Source organism: Halyomorpha halys, unplaced genomic scaffold (genome assembly GCF_000696795.3).
Source record: "Halyomorpha halys isolate HHAL.00 unplaced genomic scaffold, Hhal_1.1 Scaffold3.1, whole genome shotgun sequence".
In the NCBI taxonomy this organism is placed as follows: Eukaryota; Metazoa; Arthropoda; class Insecta; order Hemiptera; family Pentatomidae; genus Halyomorpha; species Halyomorpha halys.
In genome coordinates, this window is record NW_027115249.1 from 1,327,686 (window position 1) to 1,336,467 (window position 8,782).

The 8,782-nt window shown below is 28.8% G+C and overlaps 1 protein-coding gene across 2 annotated transcripts in view; it reads right to left on the reverse strand.

Moving 5' to 3' along the window:
- Window positions 1-8,782, reverse strand: part of Trpgamma (Transient receptor potential cation channel gamma) — a 980,713-nt gene that overhangs the window by 473,155 nt on the left and 498,776 nt on the right. Inside the window, exon 3 of one of the 2 annotated variants that reach the window (XM_067052322.1) lies at window positions 8,216-8,251. The exons of the other annotated variant lie outside the window; for it this stretch is intronic. The gene's annotated coding sequence lies outside the window, so the exon portion shown is untranslated. The remainder of the gene's footprint in view (window positions 1-8,215; window positions 8,252-8,782) is intronic. 2 annotated transcript variants of the gene reach the window in all.

Genomic DNA, 8,782 nt, shown 5'->3' on the forward strand with positions numbered 1-8,782 from the left:
TATATATATAATAATAAAAAATCTTACTCTTGACGGTTAGTGAAGAAATAAGGAAATTTATACCAACCCCTTTTGCTCTTTCCTAAATTGTCAGTTGTTATCCTTTTTTCGAACAGACAGGTACTCCCCCCTCAGTTTATTTTCTACTTTTATTAATATTTACTTTTACTTGTAACTAACCTCACCTTTGTCATATTTACTTCACCTATCTGTTTACCACAATTTATTACTCTATTTCTCTATTAATAATTCTATCACACCTGGCTGTATTTATTAGTAGCTATTTTCCAATCCAGCTATATGCATACTTCCTTAAATTATTATTATTATTTCTTATATATATATTTTAATTTTTTTTATTTATTTTAACGTTCTATCAATTATTACAATGCTTGTTATTTTTTTGTTATTATTTTTTTATGAGTCATTATCTTGTTTCCATTTATTCCTGGCGAGGCCCTGCAAAGTGGGGCGAAACGTTGATTAACAATAAATAGTTTTTCTAATATTTTTGTACCCTTATTGAACAACTATCTTCCTGCAATATACTTTATATATATATATGGTCAACTATCTTCTTCCAATAAAAATAATTTATAGATTGATACTGGCTGTAGCTTCTACTTATTATTCAACAAATAAAAATACTCACATTAACTTCAAATCAAACTTACATGAAAATAAAAAAAATAGCATAGTATTTTGGAAAAATAGCTTTACATAGTAACTGTTTATGAATAAATACGTATCCTCTACAAATAATTCCATAGCTAATCTGTAGTTTAGATAAATGATTTTTGACATGTCAAGAATATATTAGACTAGGTTAAATATTTAGTACCTAAGTGTTTGAATGCAATTGTAACAAATTGCAGTGGAAGTGCAGCTGCATCATGAAGCCAGAGGAGAGGTGCTGAGCTGAGCGATCCCCATCAGCTGATAGCAGTAAGGTTTCCTTAATTAGTTTCAAAGCCACACTAAGGACCTGGCCAAGGCCACTAGGGTAATTATCAAAATGACGTTTTTCCTCCGGCTATATATATATATATATATATATATATATATATATATATATATAGAGAGAGAGAGAGAGAGAGAGAGAGGTAGTATATGTATAGATATGTATGTGTGTATACAGGCTGTGTGCTAGCTAAAAACATTAATCAAAAACAAAATCAATCTCCATGAAAGGATTTTCAATTCAAGGGCTTGTTTACAAGTTATTCAGGTTAAAAGATATTTATTTTTGTAAATTATTTAGATTATAAAACATTTTATTGGAAGTGATAAAGTAAATCATTAAGATAGACTTGGCATCTTTCTTCCTCAGCAGCTTCTTAAGGAAGAACTATACAGGTCATGATGTTGTGTTAAATGTAAAATATTTTACCATGTTAAATGTTATAAGTAGGGATAGGATTTTTATGTATTCACATATTTTTACCTTACCATGATATCTTCAATTCCTTACTAACTGTCGATGTTTCAAGACATTTCTGGCCAGAAGAAGCCATTTTTATTTCACATATTTTCTGAAGTATTTGTAATTTTTATCATTTTTTTAAGTATTTGTCCTGAATCACATATTTCCTTAAATTATTTGCTCAATTGTAAATACATTTTTTCGCAGCAACAACGTAAAATTCAAGAGAACGCAAGAAACTTTAAAGTGAAATTTATCATTTATCATAAATAGTGCGTACAAATTCTATATCTTCATTATTGAACACAAATTAAAAACAGTGGCAATAATAAATTTTCACACAGAATTACATCGAGAATTTCTCAGAATCAATTAAAAAGAGCAAGAGTCTTATTCCTTATTATAACAAATGATGACACAGCCGCCCAGGTGATGCAGAATACCGAACTAGATGCAATGGAAATAGCTTCATTTAGGTATGCCCCTATAAGACCAGTAGATGTTGAAAGATCTTTTAGCCGGTACAAGTCCATTCTGCGGTCAAACCGACGAAGATTTTTATTTGAAAAACTAAAAATGAATTTAATCTGCAATAATTTTGTAACTGACACTGCTGAATAATTGATTTCTTTCAAAGTTTTAAATATTTTTCTAAAGTTTTTTTTTTCTTTTTCTTTTTAATAAGGATTATTCTTTATTTCCATTTATAATTTGTTCATAATTCATTCTGAGTAATTATTAATCAATTAGTTTAATTACAATTACTAATTAATATCTTGTTATTGGACAGCTATGTTGTCTCTAAGTACATCTTTTGTACATATTTAACATAATTTCTTCAAATTATTATTCATATAATATATAATAAATATATATTTATGTAACTTTTTTTTAAGTTATAAAATTACTAATTAATTAGTAATTTATATTGTTGAATAATACAAAATTTACAAATATATGTTATTTACATATTTTTTAAATATTTGACAATTTATTAGCACATATACATATTTCCCTAGTTATAAGTATAGGATTGTGAGCAGTCCTATTTAAAGTCATGTAAAATGTTAAATGCATAAGAGCTCCTAGCGGATTTTCTATATGATTTCTATCTTGTTTTATAACCTTTGCTTCAAAAACTTCATGATATTGTTTACTTCTGAGTTTTGATTAAAGTAATTTATTTCAACATGCCTAAAGTGGAAGTTGTGTGAAAGTTTGGCCTCTGAGTGTCTTGAAGAGAATAAAGATGAGCTAATTGATAGCTGTCATTTCACTATTATTATTGTCATCCATTGTTTTATTAGTTATAAACACTTCCAAAACAGTACTAACACAACCAAAACTCAAACTACGAGCAAGTAACCTAACACGACAAGAAACAAAACGGTGACCAGTTCAGCTGTTCTGTTGCGTGACGTCATTCTCCATTTAACATACCTAGTAACAGACTCTCCACCATGTTATATGTTATATCGTTTTAACATGGTAAAAGAAAGAAATGTTTCCCCATTTAACACGCTTTAACATGTTAAACTAAAGATCATGAATACCCCTATTATAATGAATCATCTATTATTGACAAAGCAATGAACTAGTAGTGGTACTGTACTCAAGAGTGTATGAACATAGTCCTCAGTGAACGAACAACAAGATTCTGTGCAAATCAATAGCATTTTTCAGCTTATATGTAATAGATTCTATATGAGTGACTAATTCCACAGCCCTCCTAGGCAGAGGACAAGAGGCGGCGATGAGAGAGAAGAGAGGGAGTGAGAAGAACAAGAAAAACAAACTTCATAGAAATATTCAATTGTCTAGCACCTATCTTCACAAAGCTTTTTTTTATCTTGTGATATTGCATACTTTCATATTGTTTATACAATGGTAATATAAATAATAGAGCTTATTTCCACCAAATTTACAAAAATATAAATTAAATGATAAGATATGAAATAGAAAAGAAAAAATTAATATAATAATCACTTAGTTTGCGGCTTTAGCGTACTTGTTCAGCCTCCACTGGCTCATTACCAGTGATGCGGCGAGAGGGATGCGCTGGGATCTTTTGAGCCCTGCTCTACCCCTCACACGTGGGGGATAGAGTGGGCTCAGGTCGATTGTGTAAATATTGTATATAAGAGTGAAAATGTGACTAGAGATTATATTATTTTATCATTATGCTATTTTTTTTCATACACATAGTTTGGTTAAGTTCATTTTGTTTATCCTTCTGTTTATATATATTTAAGAGAGATTTTTTTTTTTCATTCATTTGTATTCTTATTTTATTTCACATTATTCATCACTATTACCTATTGCTTACAACTGTGTGGCATATTGTAATATCTATCAATAAATAAAACAAAAAAAAAAATTAAACAATCAATCCTGTTTACAATGTCTACATTCAGGCTGGGGAACTCCGAACCGAGTACTTCCTCCCACTTGTGTTTAATAAGTAAAATTGTAATATCTGTTACCAATCAATGTTGCCTAGGAGAGGAAATTTAAAATGTATTTTTTTTTTTTTTTTATATCCCACTATCGCCTGTTGAACAAATTTCTACTTAGTACTCTCTATCTTGAAAAGACCGTACTTGGAATCTCCCTAAAAGACTGAAACGAAAAAAACTGCTCATAGATTCCGATTACTACAACATCTACTTGACAAACGTTCCAAATTTCCTATTTTCTACAAAAATACTTATACACTATGATAATCAGGCCTATTTGGACATACGGAATTGAGTCTGGAAGTATGCCAATTCATTAATTAACAAACCTACTTATTCCGTTACAAATAAACTCATCCATAAAGACCTCAACATCACATTCGCTGCAGATTTGGTCCGTAATAAATGTACCATCTTTTATTCCAAGATTCTTACCCACTCATTAATCCTTTAATAATTCTTAATATCTCATCCTTAACAACCCCTGATAATCTTCCGAGGGGTCTGAAAAGAAGATGTCCACGAGATCTTCTAATTCAAAGCAACGATTGTTCCACTATTGGGTGGTTCCTTACCAAAATTATCATGTGCCCTGAAACATGTGACACATTTACTTATTGTATTTATTTTTATACAGTTGTAAATTTAAATAAATACGAAAAAGAAGTCCGTTTCTTTATCTCCTGTAGATTTAAATGAAATCCTTTGCTCAGTATGTTTTTCTTTAAATGCATTAAACCTAGTAGTTTTTGTTTTACCTCAATTCTATTCCTTACTATCTACTATTATACCTCGATAACATACATATCCATTTTTAAAACACTATAGAAATCTAGGAGTCACTTTTGATCAGAACTTACCATGAAATAGCCACATTTCTCAAATAACCCTATAAACTCTCTCAATCCTTGAACAGGTCCTAGATCCCATCTTTCCTTTTCCTGAAGTACCCACCACCTTTTAGTATCTTTCCTTATTCTTCCACAACTTTACTGCAGATACTTAATATATAGAGGACTGTCCGGTGAACAAGAAATGCGACTGAAAACATTAATGAACTCCTTAATAAGATCCATCATCGATATTCCCAAACGTTCTCATATCCCCCACTAAGATTTCACTATTCCATTATCCGAAGATCTCTTTAGCGCGTTAATATTCCAAACCTTAAGAACAATAAAAATATTATTGGCTTTCTCACCTTATGTTCATCCGTACACCTGTTTAATACAAGATCCCATCAAACGTATTAGTACTTTCCTTCCCATAGAACTGCTGCCTTTGAAAAAATTTTCTGTTCGAGTTTACTCATTTTAGAATTCCTTAGCCACATCAATCGGTAAAGCGTTCTCTCTAGCATCAATTATAATTCCTTCAGGATTAAGAAATCAATCTTTCTTAACCTTGTTAAGAACAAATACTGATAGAAACTCGCTTAAACAAGAATCATTAGTGTAAATTTTAAGAATATATATATTTATTTAATTTCATTACATGTAGGCAGACAAATACTGTTGAAATTGTCCAAATCATTATTCTTAGGGGACCAAATGCCCAAGAATAAAGATCGATATTTAATTTTTAAAAACATATATATAGAAATAATATACATAATAAATAAGTTCAAGGTGAGAGAATATAAGTGAGTGAAAAAAATATACGTGAGTCAAAAAATATTTATAGCAAAACGGTGCTGGTGCTTTAACTGTGTTCTGTGAGGCTGAAGTTTGTGTTCTTTGGATTCGAATCTTTCATATGATGAATTGAAATGATGACAATTTCACAAAATTCTAAATTACAACATGCCCTTTGACAATTATGGGCATATTTTATAGCTATGATAAATTTTACAATAAATTTTATTATATTGAGGATAAAAGATATTAGGAATACGGTATGTACACATCACATCTTATTCCAAGAGCTCAGTAAAAACAAAATAGTTATTTCACACCAATTTTTGATCGTTTTAATGAAAACTATGTATAATTACTAGTCAAAAGTGATGAGTCTGTCAAATATATTTAGGTAGAACGAAAAATTATGGCTGTTTCAAATAAAAAAATACTTATTTTTTCGGAACTCTGTATCATTTAAACTACCTAAAGCACTAAAAACCTAATAGAATATCATTTATAGTAGTATATAGCTAAAATATGAGCCCTAATAGAGATATTTACATTAAATAGTTCCCGAATTATGGCGTTTTAAAAAAGGAACATTTCATAAAAAATGTACTGAAAAATCAGTAGTTGAATATTTGTAGATAAAAATATATCTTAGAAAACTTTTGACATACATAAGTCTTTCAGCACTCAAATTGAAGCCAATTAGATGTACTATAAAGTTGTTTATAACGTTTAACGTTGAAGGAGCAGTAGTTTTTATAATATTTGCTAATATTTATAAAAAGTAAATTCACAAAATGTCGATTTCTACTTTAAATTAAGGCTGGTTTAATGCCAATATCTTTACGTACAATTGTTTTAGAAATAGTCTTTTATAAATCAAAAATTTTGTCCGAACAACTAGAAATCATCATCTTGTGAATTTATTTTGGGGAATATCATGAAAATGATTACTCCTACGAAGATAAATTCCATAAACTATTAACACCAAATTCGATGATCCAAATTTCTCTCAACTTTTTTTTTTTAACTTCCAACGATTCGGCGTTTTTAGTTTTAAAAAGAGAACCTTAATCATTTAAATTGTCATTGTTTTTCAGGCTAATTGCTCTTGCCATATATAAACCACGCAAACTCAATAAAAAACTATCTATTAAATAAATCAAAAATTAGTATCCAATTCTGTCTCAACACTTTATTTTTCACTAGTCCAACGTTTCGGCCATCTTCAAGGACATCTAAATATTCGGTTTGTTATATGGTGGTGTATTTTATATTGTCCATAATCTAATAGAGAAAAATAAAAGTTAATGTTTTTAAATTTTAAATAAATAGGTAACTAGACTTAAGCTTATTAATAATAAATATGGCTTTTTAATAATTGAGTGTTGGAATAGGTTTTGAACTTAGAATAAAGAAAATGACCTGGGCAGAATAGCCTGCAATAGAAATTGTAGATTAATGTGAGGAGGAGTTTTGTATTGAAGGTATGTTATATTATATAGTGAATAATGATGTTGTAAATGTTTAAAAATGAAGATATAATATAAGCTGTTGAATATTTACATGTCCTTGAAGATGGCTAGAATGGCCTAAACGTTGGACTAGTGAAAAATAAATTGTTGAGACAGAATTGGATACTAATTTTTGGTTTATTTAATAAATAATTACCTTGTCTCAAAAAATTTTGAAATAATATAAATAAAAAACTATCCTTCAAAAATTGTTTTTCTTTTTCTATTTACCACATCAATGTTGAAAATTCAATGATTAAGGTTGTCTTTGAAAAAAGCCAAAGGGCCGAAACGTTTGAATTTTTTTTTTTTTAAAATAGAGAAATTTGGATCATCAAAGTTGGTGTTATTATTAATATAAACCACTCTCTCAAGCAATTAATTAATAAATGATAAACGTCTTTATAGCACATTAAACTAGCTTTAATTTGAGTGCTAGTAGAGATCTCTACGTCTTATGGTTCATGAGATATATATTTCCTAAAATTAAGTCTCTAACTACTGATTTTTTAGTCATTCTTTATCAAATGTTACTTTTTAAAAAGTAAATTTTGGGAAATATTAAACTTAAATAGCTCTACTTGGGCTCATATTTACTCTTCTTCAAATGATGTTCTGTTAAAGTGTCTAGAATTGTTGATAAATTTAAGGATATGTACCTCTTATTGAAAAATTATTATTAATTTTATAAAATTATCTTATATATAATTATTATTATTTCAAATGCTTTGAAACAACCACAATTTTTATTCACCTTTACAAAATTGATGATTGGCAGGCTCATCAATTTTGATAACTATAGATAGTTTTCGTTAAAGTATAAGGTTTCTATAGTATCAACGAAGATGACAAAAAAGCTTTTTACATGACAGATTCAAATATATATTTCGAAAATAAAAAGAATTATAACTTTTAATTTATAAGTTTATATTATTTAATAAAAAATCAAAATAGAAATGGAGCGGCATAAATAACTGCTTATGTTAAAAAATTCAATATTAAGTCGCTAAATTAAACAAACAAAAAATACAACGTTTTTTTTTCCTAAATTTATAAAATTATAAATCTTCTTCCTTAAAGCGCAGTTACACAGATACTGAGCCGATCAAGTCTATCCCAAAGCACAAGCTCTCTAAGTGCGCCTACTTTACTCTGTGCTTTGCTACACATTAATAATGTTACTAAGTACATTACCGATGCTCCGGACGATCTGGATGAGGCCTCTCTTACCTGGAACATTGACAAACTGTAAGCGAGAGGATAAGTGAATATCACTCAATGATGAGTATTGTTTTTGGAAAAAAACCTAGATTTGAAAAAAAAAAATCAGAAAGCACTTGTAGGATTAATATTCAGCTTTGAAAATGTCTTTTACACTTTAACGACACTCTATGAAAAAAAGTTGGGTAAATGACCCAACAGTGGGCACATTTGAGGATTGGTAAAGGCAAGTCTATTTGCTCCATTATATTAAAATATACACGTTCTGATATACCAGCATTGGTTGTGAGTTCACTTACGTTAGAAATGCAAAATAAAATTCGAATAAATTTTTTTAAAACATTAGATAACATAGATTGACATTATAGTATTAATATATGATTAATTAATATTATATTCACATATATTATATTAATATATGAATAATATATTGGTCTATATATTAGCTATAATATAGTCTATAAGCTGATTTCTTGGTCAAAATTCCAATTGTAGTACAATTATTTATAATCTTTAAATTTCTTTCTTGAGACTGGCAAT